We start from the raw sequence: 14027 nt of genomic DNA on the forward strand, positions 1-14027 counted from the left end.
CCTGCATCCCCATCCCAGGCAGAGGGAAAAAAAGGACTTGCTGCTTCTGCTTGGATAGTTTTATCCCAGGAAGCTAGTCTCTTGGCATCTGACCTAAAAGTTAGAAAATCTCAGAGGAGAATTGAATTTAGATTGGCAAGAATTGGAAGTTTTAATTATTTCTGGCTAATGTAGAAAAAATATTATGCGTTTCTTCCCAAAGAATCTAGTTAAATCATATGAACAACCACAGGCTCAGAGACGGAATGGCTCTTAGAAGCTCACAGTCTTCTCCTGCTAAGAATGAAGACCTGAGGCTCAGAAGAGGAAATGATGCCTTCCCTAGGTTACACAGTCAGTGGGATAAGGACTTATGTGTTGAAATCAGGTTCTGACAACCAAATCAGGGATTTTCTGTATCAATTTACTTAAAGTTTTAGTGTGATTATTGCAGTGCGGACTACTGAAATATATACAAATATATACATCTAATAGCATCTTTCCCTACCTTAAAAATTTGGACTTTAAGGTAAAGTCCAAATTCCTTATTCTGATATCCAAATTCTTTATTCTGATATCCAAAGACTTTTGTGATTTTGCCCCTGCCTTGCTTCCCAGATATGTCTGATGTCATTTCCTATCACCCACCCCCTTTTTGTAGCTCCACTGTTTCCTGAATACAAGTTTGTTCAAATACATTGAGTTCTCTATTCTTTCTGATCTGAATACATCAATACTCAGTTTTCGACACTCAGCTCCAGAATCACCACCTTATTGAGGCCTTGTCTGACAACTCCATCAGTGCTCCACCTGCTCTAAAACAGTCTGTAGAGTACTTTCAACTTACTCCGATCATTCATCTGCTTAATTGAGAATTCTTCAAGGTAAGCAATATCTAATTCATTCCACAAAATTATTAAGCACTTACTACAGGCTATGCATTATTTTAAGTCCTGGGGTAGAATAGTGAACAAAACATAGTTTCCACTCTTATGGAGCTTACTGCCTAGTGGGAGACAGAAAACTGGCAAAAAAATACACAATATAATATTAGGTAAATGCCATGATGAAAACTAAAGCAGCAGGTTAAGGAGACACAGAGGTGAGGAAAGTCCTCTTTGTGAAGGTGACATTTGCACAGAGCTCCCGAATGAAGTAATAGGAAAGTCTTATGCAGAGCTGAGGGAAGAGCCATCCAGTAGATGATCTATAACAAGTGCAAAGATTCTGAGATGGGAACATGTTACTGTATTTGAGAAATGGAAAGAAGATCAGTATAGCTGGAATTGAGTGAGCAAAGGGGAGAGTGGTGGGAGCTTAGGTAAAGAAGAAATAGCAATAAGACTGTGTGGGATTTTGTAGACCCTGAAAATGAACCTAAATTTATCTTAAGTCTGAAGGGAAGCCACTGGAGAGTTTTGAGCAAGTAAGTGACAGGGAAGACTTAAAAGGGAACACTCCGGCTGCTCTGGGAGGGAAGGGGACAAGAATAGAACTTAGGAGACAGGTTAATAAAGTAATTACAGTGGGCAGGTAGAAGAGTATTTCTTGTGCTTCCATGTAGCATGTAACAGATATGACAATGTAGTGCTGCTCATCCAGCAACTAGAAAAAATCAGATACACTATTTTAAAAGATACTGCATTGTTACAGAAATTATGAGGATTAGATGAACTGGAATTCCAGACCTGGATGAGGAGGGTTTCTTAAGTAGCTGACACTGTTTTCTTTCCTGAGCACATTTGCCAAATTTGGGCATGAATTAACGGTCAATCTTGGCCTGTGCAGAGGAGCTCCACTGGAGGAAAGAGAAATTGACGAGGGTGCTATGAGATTGGAATTTGAGGAGTTCCATGAATATGGCCTATTTTTCCCATAGGACATTTGCTGAGTTTTGAGCCTGCATGTCGGGGCTGCAAAGCTAGGCTGAAAGCTTCTAAAAAGACAGAGTGAAAATTTCCATAATTTTGTGACTTCAGCAGACAAGGTCCCACCAGAAGGATGAGGTCTACTTCTAACACAGCCGATCTCCTCTTCAAGATAAATGCCTTATTTTGAAATTGTAAGGACTGAAAGGTCAAAGAACCAAGCCCCAAAACTCTCACAGGTAGGACAATTTCTTGTAGGTTTTCATGACTATGAAGATGAAGACCCATTAGGCTCTCAGTCGAGGGCCCAGGGCCTCGGAATATGGATATAAACCATAGATAAAATTCTTATCTGAACTAGTTCAATCCATGATTAGACTGAGAGGATCAGGCCCGTATTCTATTAGCATAAAAGAAAGAGGAAAGAAAGAATTCTTTCTGATAGAAAATATCAGCTGGAGTCTCAAAAGTTTTTTATATAAAATATCCAGTGTGTGTGTGTGTGTGTGTGTGTGTGTGTGTGTATATAAGAGAGAAATATAAAGAGTCAGAACAATGTGACTGATAATCAAGAAAAAATATACCCAATAGAAAACTCATGTATGATCCAGATAATGAAACAGACTTTAACTGTAAGTAATATGGTTTTAAATAGGAGAGGAAAAGATGAAAAAAATGTAAGAAAAGATAACACTCACAGAAAACTGCAACCTTCATAACAAATTAAACAAACGTACTAAAAAACATAATATTAAAAATTAAGAATTCATTGGACGGATTTAAGGGTAAACAGATCTAGCATAAGAATTACAAAATTTGAAGAAAAATCAACAGAAATCATGTAAAATGAAGCAAAAATACAGGAAAAAAACCAGATAAACAGATTAGAACATTAGGGACACGTGGACATAGTCAACAGACACAAAATATGAGTAACTATAATCCCTGCGAGAGAAGACAGAGAGAATACTATACTTGAAGACTAATGAAAGAAGAGCTCAGCAATCCACAAGCAGCAAAAACACACAAAAAAACTCCAAACCATACCAAACCACATCACTGTGAAACTGCTGAAAATAAAGCATAAAGCATAAAGCATAAAGCGAAATGAAAGACAAAGATACATTTTTAAAAGCAGTTAAAGAAAAAAGGATTATTTTTACAGAAGCAATGGACTTTGTAACAGAAACTATGAAAGTAAGAAGCAATAGTGTTAAATGACAGTTTTGCTGCTGCTGCTGCTGCTGCTAAGTCGCTTGTCGTGTCCGACTCTGTGCGACCCCAGAGACGGCAGCCCACCAGGCTCCCCTGTCCCTGGGATTCTCCAGGCAAGAACACTGGAGTGGGTTGCCATTTCCTTCTCCAACGCATGCAAGTGAAAAGTGAAAGTGAAGTTGCTCAGTTGTGTCCGACTCTTCGCGACCCCATGGACTGCAGCCTACCAGCCTCCTCTGTCCATGGGATTTTCCAGGCAAGAGTGCTGGAGTGGGGTGCCATCGCCTTCTCCAAAATGACAGTTTTAAAGGGCTAAAATATGTAAACTGCCAACCCAGAGTTCTATATCTAGTGAAAAATCACTGCAGATGGTGATAGCAGCCATGAAATTAAAAGATGCTTACTCCTTGGAAGGAAAGTTATGACCAACCTAGAGAGCATATTCAAAAGCAGAGACATTACTTTGCCAACTAAGGTCCGTCTAGTCAAGGCTATAGTTTTTCCAGTGGTCGTGTACGGATGTGAGAGTTGGACTATAAAGAAAGCTGAGCACCGAAGAACTGATGCTTTTGAACTGTGGTGTTGGAGAAGACTCTTGAGAGTGCCTCGGACTGCAAGGAGGTCCAACCAGTCCATTCTAAAGGAGATCAGTCCCGGGTGTTCATTGGAAGGACTGATGTTGAAGCTGAAACTCCAATACTTTGGCCACCTGCTGTGAAAAGCTGATTCATTTGAAAAGACCCCGATGCTGGGAAAGATTGAGGGCAGGAGGAGAAGGGGATGACAGAGGATGAGATGGCTGGATGGCATCACCGACTTGATGGACATGGGTTTGGGTGGATTCTGGGAGTTGGTGATGGACAGGGAGGCCTGGCATGCTGCGGTTCATGGGGTCTCAAAGAGTCGGACACAACCGAGTGACTGAACTGACCCTTCAGAAATGAAGGTGAAAAAGTATAAAAGCAACCTAGAGTTCATCAACAGATGAATGAATAAAGATGTCACACACACACACACACAGGAATACTACTCAGCCATAAAAAAGAATGAATTCTCTTTTGCCATTTGTAGCAACATGTATAGATTTGGAGGATATCATGCTAAGTGAAATAGACAGAGAAAGAAAAATACTGTATTAGATATCTCTCATATGTGGAATCTAACAGATACAACAAACTAGTGAATAAAACAACAAAAAAGAAGCAGATTCCCAGATGCAGAGAACAAACTAGTGACTTACAGTAGAGAGAGGGAACTGAGGAGGGGCAATATAGGTGTAGAGGGAAAAAAAGAGGGTTACTATGGGATTGTAAGAAATGATGATTTCTTCTAATCATATGTGTGAAACTTTTGAAAACTGTAAAACACAACAGAATTTAAAGACTCTTGCATGCAATTAAAATTTTTTAAAAAGGTGAAATAACATTTTCAGAAACATCAAAGCTGACAGAATGTCACTAACCGACCTAAACTACAGGAAATAAAAAGGAAGTTCTTCAGGATAAACAAGAGTAATCCCAGATGGAAAAATGCAACTGTAGGAAGGAAGAGCATTAGAGGGGGTAACTGTGGATAGATAAAAGATAATATCGACTATTTAGAAAGAGATTTTTAAAAAATGGTTTGTAGGCTTTATAGTACATGTACAGCTGACCTTTAAACAACATAGGTTTTAACTGTGCATATCCATTTGTATGCAAATTTTTAAAATAAACATGTACTACAGTACTGCAGGATTCATGGTTTGGTTAAATCCATGGATGTACAGCCATGGATATGGAGGGCTCACTGTGAAGTTACATGCAGATTTCACTGCCCCTAATCTACACACCGTTTAAGGGTCAACTGTATTAGTAAATTACATAAAAGCAACAGCACAAAGGATGGTAGTAGCAGGGTAAATGGAGCCAAAATTTGTTAAGAACTTTGCATTATTTGGGGAGGGGCCAGAGTGCTTATTTAAGATGAACTTTAGTAAGTTCGAAATATACAATTCTATCTAGTTAAAAAATTCTAACAAGAATGCATCACTAAAAAAGCTAAGGAGAGAGAAACAATAATAAAACATGCTTGATTAATCCCAAAGAAGGCAAGAAAGGAGGAACAAATAAATGAGTAAGAACTCAAAGACAAACAAAAAGCAAAATACAAAACGACAGACTTTAACCCAAATAAATAATCACATTAAATATAACTGGTTTGAATAAACTAAGAGAAAATGAACAAACTAGACCCCCAAACCCCCAAGAACCCAATGATATCTTTTTATAAGATGGCACTGAAATATAAGAAAACTTAAAATATAATGATAGAGGAAGGCGAAAACAAACAGATAAAAAAATACATACCTTGTGAACATTAATCAAAGAAGGTTCAAGTGGCTATGTTAATATCCGACAAGACAGTTTTAATGCAGGAAATATAACTAGACTAAAAAGGGATACTTCATCAAGATTAAATAGTCAATTTATATCACCAAAACGAAAAGGCAGTCTACTGAATGGGAGAAGATATTTGCAAATGATATATCCAATAAGGGGTTAACATCCAAAATACACAAATACATAACTCAATATAAAAAAAGACCTAATTAACAAATCGGCAGAGGACCTGAATAGACATTTTTCCAAAGAAGACATACAGACACATGAAAAGAAGCTCAACATCACTAATCATCAGTGCAATGCAAATCAAAACCACAATGAGATACCACTTCACATTTGTCAGAATGGCCATTACTCAAAAAAGAACATATAACAGGTGTTGGCAAGGATATGGAGAAAAGAGAAACCTCATTCACTGTTGGTGGGAATGTAAATTGGTGCAGTCACTATGGGAAACAGCATTCTTAAAAAAATTAAAAACAGAACTGCCATATGATCCAGCAAATTAACTTCTGGGTATTTACCCAAAGAAAACAAAAAGGCATATAAGAAAAAAAAGAAAAGGCATATGCACACCAATGTTCACAGTATTACTGTTTACAACAGCAGAGACATGGAAACAACCTAAGAGTCCACTGACAGATGAATGGCCATAGAAGATGCGCTATACACGTACAACGGAGTATTTACTCAGCTATGAAAAAAGAAATCTTCCCACTTGTGACAACATGGATAAATCTAGAAGGTACACTAAGTGAAGTAAACCAGACAAAGACAAATACTGTATGACCTCACATGTGGAATCTAAAAAACAAACCAACCAAACAAAAACAGAGTCTTAGATACAACAGAACAAAGTAGTGACAGAGAGAGGAGGGCAGCGGGGGCGTGACCAAGCAGGTGAAGGGGGTTAAGGGGCACAAAACCCCAGCAATAGAGCAAGTCCTTGGGGATGTAACACACAGCGTAAGAAATACAGTCAATAATGTTCTAATAGCTTTGTAGGGGGACAGGCGGTTACTAGATTCATCGTGGTGATCATTTTAAAATGTATGAAATGTCAAATCACCATGTAGCACACCTGAAATAAACATATAATACATCAACTATATTTAATTAAAAAAGCTCTGGTTAAAGTGGAAATGAAACAAACTAAAATTACTTAGAAATGATAATTATAGCAAAAGATAGTCAATTCAAAAGGAAGCTATAATAACCTTATATTTATATGGACCTAATAATACAAAATATAGAAGCAAAATTTAAAGAACTAAAAGGAGAAATAGAAAAAACATAATTATGAGTTGGAGATTTCTGACACATTTCTCAGTTACTGGTAAGGCAAGAATGTGAGGATGCGGGAAGCTGCAGCTCAGTGCTCGGTGATGACCTTGAGGGGTGTGGCGAAGACTCCATGCTCCCAATGCTTGGGGTCTGGGTTTGATCCCTGGTCCCAGGGCTGGAGGAGCCTGGTGGGCTGCCGTCTATGGGGTCTCACAGAGTCAGACATGACTGAAGTGACTTAGCAGCAGCAGGGAACCAGATCCTAAATGCCACAGTCTAAGAGTTTGCATGTTACAACTAAGAGTTCGCATGCTAGAACAAAAGATCCTGCATACTGCAACTAAAGATCCCATGTATTGCAACTAAGATCCAGCACAGCCAAATAACTAACTCAAAAAAGTATTAAAAAAAGAATGGGAAAATATAAATAAGGATGGAAAATATCTGAATAATACAATCAACTAACTAGTAACATAAATAACTAATTAACGTGTGTGTGTGCTTAGTCGCTCAGTCGTGTCTGACTCTTTGCAACCCCTTGGACTGTAGCCCACCAGGTTCCTCTGTCCATGGGGATTCTCCAGGCAAGAATACTGGAGTGGGTTGCCATGCCCTCCCCCAGGGGATCTTCCCGACCCAGGAATCCCAACCCCAGGTTTCCCGCTTTGCAGGCGGATTCTATACTGTTTGAGCCACCAGGGAAGCCCAAGAATCCTGGAATGTCTCTAGGATCCCTTATCCAGGGGATCTTCCTGACCTAGGAATTGAACTGTGGTCTCCTGCATTGCAGGTGGATTCTTTACCAGCTGAGCTACATAGGAAGCCCACTAATTAACATAAATAACCAAATAACAGGTTAACCAACCAACCTAACTGACAGGACATTATACCCAAAAAGCATAGAATACACATTCTTTTCAAATGTTTATGTAATGTACTGGGTGAAAAACCAATTCTCAATAAAGTACAAAGAACTGAAATAATAAAGAATATGTTCTCTAACCATGTGGAATTTAAATAGAAATCAATAACAATAAATTAATTAAAAGACCCAGTGTTAAGAAATTAAGTGGCATATATGCTAGTGGTAAAGAACCCACCTGCCAATGCAGGAGACATGAGACACACAGGTTTGATTCCAGGGTCAGGAAGATCCCCTGGAGAAGGGCATGGCAACCCACTCCAGTATTCTTGCCTGGAGAATCCCGAGGACAGAGGAGCCTGGCGGGCTACAGTCCATAGCGTCACACAGAGTCAGACACAACTGAAGCGACTTAGCACACATGTAGCATACACATACTTGTAAATAACTCATATCAAAGAAATGTAAGTTAAAAAATTTTTAGAACTTAAAATTCATGAAAATATGAGATATACAAACGTGAGATTTAACTAAATCAGCACTCAAAGGGAAGTTTACAGCTATAAATGTTCATATTAAAAGAAAAGAAAGGTTACGTATCAATGATTTAAGCTTCTATTTCAAAAAACTAAGAAAAGAAGAGCAAACTAAACTCAAAGAAAGTAAAATTAAGGACACAATAGAGATGAGCAGATAAGTCAATGAAAACAGAAAATGGACATACAGTAGAGGTATTAACAAAGTTAGAGGCTGATCCTTTGAAAAGATAATCCTTTAACAAGCCTGATTAAGAAATACAACCCCCACCCTACAATCTACAAGTATCAAGAGTAAAAGAGGAGGTTTCACCATAGATCTTTCTCAGCATGGTGGTTGCCTGGCTCTCTGGGCCAGGTGTTCCCAAGACTGCCTCCTCTGGCTCCTGGGTGTCCTGTGATTAATCAGCGTCAGTCACCACGGGACCTTGGGGAGCTGCCGCCAGTGGTGGTGAAGAGACACAGTGAGAGGGCCTCAGTGTGGGACAATATATTCGTAAAGATCCAAAAATAAATGAAGTTACACAAGAACCAGTTAACTGTACAAACTACACAGCTCATGATCAGACCAGAGTACAGTTAACTGATTTATAATAAAGGAACCCCCGTAATTCTTGGGCAGGAAGGGGACCATGGACTCTTCAATAAAACTGTGGGGAGTCAAACAGATATTCATATGTAACCATATACTTCATTCCAGATACAAAAATTAATGTTTAAGTTGAAACATTAAATTTTCAGAAGAACACAGAGGGGAATATCTTCAAAACTCTGGGATAAGTAAAGAGTTATTAAACAGAACACACAGTATTAATATAAAAGGTTGACACATATGACTTCATTAAAACAAAAAATTTTTTCCTCACCAACAGAAAACATTTCTTTTTCAAAAAGTGAAAAACAAATCCAGGAAGTGGAAAAAGATATATAAAATACATATGTCTGGATATTACTAGAAAGTAATATCCAGAATATATTTTTAAAAAATCCTAAAAATCTATAATAAAAGTTTCATAATCCAATTTTTAAAATGGGTAAGACTTGAAAAATGGTAACACAGGCGTGCTGCAGTCCATGGGGTTGCAAAGAGTTGGACATGACTGGGTGACTGAACTGACTGAAGACTTGAAAAGCCATGTCACAAAAATGAATATATAAATATCACTATGATATGAAAAGTTGTTGAATATTATTAGTTATTAGGAAAACGCAAGTTAAAACTAAAGATACTAAATCTCCACCAATTGCTAAAATTAAAAAGAGTGATACTACCTATCATTGTTGAGGAAAATGAGGCAAGTAGAACTCCTATATGTTGTGAGACTATAAAGCATTTTGAAAGATTATTTAGCTTTATACTCTATCACCCGACAACTTCACACTTCAATATATAACCAAGAGAAATGAGTGGTACGATCACCAAAGATATGTAACAGAATGTTCACAGTAGCATTTTTCAAGATGACTCCCCTGGGGACATTGCAGGCACTATCTGTCTGAAGATGCACCTACACTAGGATTCAGCAATTTCAATCTAAGGTATAAATGCCAGAGAAATTCTTGAACATGTACACTGAAATATGTGTAAAAGAATGTTTACAGCAGTATTATTTGTAATGACTGAAAACTCGAAATGACCCAAATGTCCCTTACTGGTGAATGGATTTTTAAAATGTTATATGGTGAGCAGTTTTCCAAATTCAGTCTGGAAGCCTCTAGGGGGTTCTTAAAATTCTTCTGAAGGTCTGTAAAGTCAAAATTGTTTTCCTGATCTAAAACATTATTTGCCCTTTTCATTCTCATTCTCTCACAGTAGTTTTCCAGATGCTATGAGTGATATCATCACTTTGACAGCTAATGGCATGTGTGCCAGTATATGCTAATGTTTTAAAACATTCTTAAGCTTTAATTTCTAATGTACTAACATGGATAATTCACATAAATAAAAAGCTTTCAGGTTAAGGATATAAAAGTTTCCTGATACCAAAAGTTTTGAGAACTATTGATCTATAATCACTTCCTTTCCCTTCTCTTTCCAATACACTAGAAAGAAACCCAATCCAACTCTCTACATATTCTATACCTAAACTTGAGTAACTGAACATGGCAAATGTTCAAACTGATTCAGTTCAGTTCAGTCATTCAGTCGTGTCTGACTCTTTGTGACCCCAAGGACTATACAGCACGCCAGGCTTCCCTGTCCACCACCAACTCTTGAAGCCTACACAAACTCATGCCCATCGAGTCAGTGATGCCATCCATTTCATCCTCTGTTGTCGCCTTTTCCTCCTGCCTTCAATCTTTCCCAGCATCAGAATCTTTTCAAATGAGCCAGTTCTTCACATCAGGTGGCCAAAGTATTGGGAGTTTCAGCTTCAGCATCAGTCCTTCCAATGAACATTCAGGACTGATTTCCTTTAGGATGGCCTGGCTGGATCTCCTTGCTGTCCAAGGGACTCTCAAGAGTCTTCTCCAACACCACAGTTCAAAAACATCAATTCTTTGGCACTCAGCTTTCTTTATAGTCCAATTCTTCACATCCATATATGACTACTGGAAAAACCATAGCTTTGACTAGACAGGCCTTTGTTGGTGAAGTAATGTCTCTGCTTTTTAATATGCTGTCTAGGTTGGTCAGAGCTTTTCTTCCAAGGAGTAAGCATCTTTTAATTTCATGGCTGTAGTCACCATCTGCAGTGATTTTGGAGGCTCCCTAAATAAAGTCTCTCACTGTTTCCAATGTTTCCCCATCTATTCGCCATGAAGGGATGGGACCAGATGCCATGATCTCTTAGTTTTCTGAATGTTGAGTTTTAAGCCAACTTTTCACTCTCCTCTTTCACTTTCAAGAGGCTCTTTAGTTCTTTGCTTTCTGCCATAACTGTGGTGTTATCTGCCTGTCTGAGGTTACTGATATTTCTCCCAGCAATCTTGATTCCAGCTTGTGCTTCTTCCAGCCCAGCGTTTCTCATGATGTACTCTGCATAGAAGTTAAGCAGGGTGACAATATACAGCCTTGATGTACTCCTTTTCCTATCTGGAACCAGTCTGTTGTTCCATGTCCAGTTCTAACTGTTGCTTCCTGACCTGCATACAAATTTCTCAAGAGGCAAGTCAGGTGGTCTGGTATTCCCATCTCTTTCAGAATTTTCCACAGTTTATTGTGATCTATACAGTCAAAGGCTTTGGCATAGTCAATAAAGCAGAAATGGATGTTTTTCTGGAACTCTTGCTTTTTCGATGGTCTAACGGATGTTGGCAATTTGATCTCTGGTTCCTCTGCCTTTTCTAAAACCAGCTTGAACATCTGGAAGTTCATGGTTCACATACTGTTGAAGCCTGGCTTGGAGAACTTTGAGCATTACTTACTGATTACTATAAACCAGAAGACTGCCCCACATATTTCTAGCAATAAACACGGAATCTGAGCTGATCAGGGAGAAAAGAGATTTACTTTGGAATTCCTACCATCACATGAAAAGAGGCTGACTGAGTTCTTACTTGGTACCCAGAACATGTTTGCAAAATAAGAAAGGAAACAGATATAAGAGAAGAACTGAATGGGCTTTAATTGGCTTTATAAGTACCAGAAAGCAGTTCTTTTTTCCCCTGAAGGCTGGAAATAAAAGTCCATGATGCCAAATGGCAAAGAAGTTGCTCTCTCTGGCCTAAAAGATACAGACAGAAGAAACTAACCAATTATCCTTAACAGTTCTGAAAAATCAGGGCATGCTATTCATGTATGAGTAGCTAGCAGTGAGATTAAGCTTCATACTAATTTAAAAGTGTCTTAATAATGAATTTCTTAAGCTATCCTGAGGGATTCCAGGATTTTGAGGTTTTCCCCATCAGGAAGCCCTGTCCTGCCATATTCCAAGTTAATTATCCTAGTGGAAAAAAAATTGAGGTGATGTCAGGGGACCAGGTATTTAATTCTAGCTCTGTCCTTTATGGTGTGACATTGAATTTGTCATTTAAACATAATCTTTTCTTATTTTCCACATGCAGATAATTAAATAATTTAATGCCTGTCCTACTTCAGAGAAAGATGAAAGATTGGAATATTCTCCGATATATTTTGATGCTACTACGGTTGACAGAATTACTCCCTTAATCAACAATACTTTGACAAAATTCCTGTACACTTGTGATTTCACATGGCCTTCATAACCTTGTGAGGGCTGACATTATCTTCTCCTTTGATACGAGGAAAACAAGCCTCAGAGAAGTTAAGAGTGGCAGACCAAGGCATGATTCTAGCCTTTGGGATCTTCTCTGCACACATTCTGTCAGGTAGCTGAGGAGGAAGGAAGCAATCTCTTCTTTCTAGAGCCCAGGAAGTGGCAACTTAAATTATATTCATTTGACTGCATCAGTACATTTCAGCTAATTTTTTCACTGAAAATTTAGCAAATATTAAGTACCAAGGTTTACCAATTATCTAAGGTGAAAAAAACCCCAACATGATTCCTATCTTAGAGGAGCACAATCTAGAGATGGTTAGAAGTAGATCTTTACACAATAATCACAATTCAGTGGCTATGGACTCAGATAGGGAAGATGAACCTAGAACACAGTGGTCAGGAAATAATGGGGCCATGTCAAAAGGACATATGAGACAACTTCAAGGGGCTTCTACTTGCTACATCTAGGGCAATTTGAACATCAAAACATAATGACAGTAAGAAAAGTGAAAGTGCAGTCACTCAGCTGTGTCTGATTCTTTGTGACCCCATGGACTGTAGCCTACCAGGCTCCTCCATCCGTGGGATTTCTAGGCAAGAGTACTGGAGTGGGGTGCCATCGCCTTCTCCAGAGGATGTCTTCCCAACCCAGGGGTTGAACCCGGGTCTCTTGCGTTGTAAGCAGATTTTTTTTTTTAACTGTCTGAGCCACCAGGGAAGTCCTGATAACAAGAAATTATTACTAAATAAGTAAGACTCAAGAGTCCATACTGATACAACTAAATGTAAAAAAAATAGACGAGAAGGAAAAACTCTTGATTACAGTAGAATCTCAGCTAACACATGTGGAAGAAATGAGGGGATTAGAAAACAGCCATTTGGGCAATAACGGATTCAAGCATACTCATCAGTGGATGCTAAAACTATTACGTGACAGTTTGAAGAGAAACAGGATATTAATCGTCTCAACATATTTATCTACAAGACTATTACCTAATTACAAAGGAATGAAGTGAAGAAATGTGGTAGATACTGCCTGAACCAAGTAATCCAAGTTACTATGTGCAGTTAGGACAAATGGTATCACATATCCCCAAATACAATGCCTTGAGAAGACTGTCACTTGTAGAGCCTTGCTGTCAAAAAAGCATAACCTGAATCTAATCATGAGGTAACATTACGCAAACCCAAACTGAGACCCATTCTATAAAATAACTGGACAAACATTTATAAAGAAATATTAAGGTCATGAAAGACAAGGAATAATGATGAAAGAACTGCTTTAGATTAATGGAGACTAAAGACATGACAAGTATAACTTATGATCCAGAATTTTCTTTTGGGACAACTGTACTGCTACTAATTTTCTAGTTTTAATAACTGTAGAAGGTCTGTTGATTAGCTCTTAATACTATACTGATAATTTTCTAATTTTACCAGTTGCACTTATGTCTATGGAGACATTTGCCTTTGTTTTTAGAAAACATACACTAAGGTCTTCGATAGTAAAGGGATATTATACATGCAAGTCATTGCCAAATGGTTCAGAAAAAATATGTATTATATATTGAGAGAGATTAATAATGCATATATGATAAAATGTTAATATTTGGAGAATCTTGGTGAAAGGTATAAGGGAGTTCTTTGTACTACTGTTGCAATTTTTCTGTAAAGCTGAAATTATGTCAAAATAAAAAATTACAAAAAGATTCACG

General features: G+C 38.1%; 1 protein-coding gene across 9 annotated transcripts in view; it reads right to left on the bottom strand.

Annotated features, from left to right (window-relative positions):
* The window catches only part of SCMH1 (sex comb on midleg homolog 1 (Drosophila)), a 217899-nt gene that overhangs the window by 41319 nt on the left and 162553 nt on the right, over positions 1-14027 (bottom strand). The gene's annotated exons all lie outside the window — the stretch shown is intronic.

Source organism: Capra hircus, chromosome 3 (genome assembly GCF_001704415.2).
Source record: "Capra hircus breed San Clemente chromosome 3, ASM170441v1, whole genome shotgun sequence".
NCBI classification, from domain to species: domain Eukaryota; kingdom Metazoa; phylum Chordata; class Mammalia; order Artiodactyla; family Bovidae; genus Capra; species Capra hircus.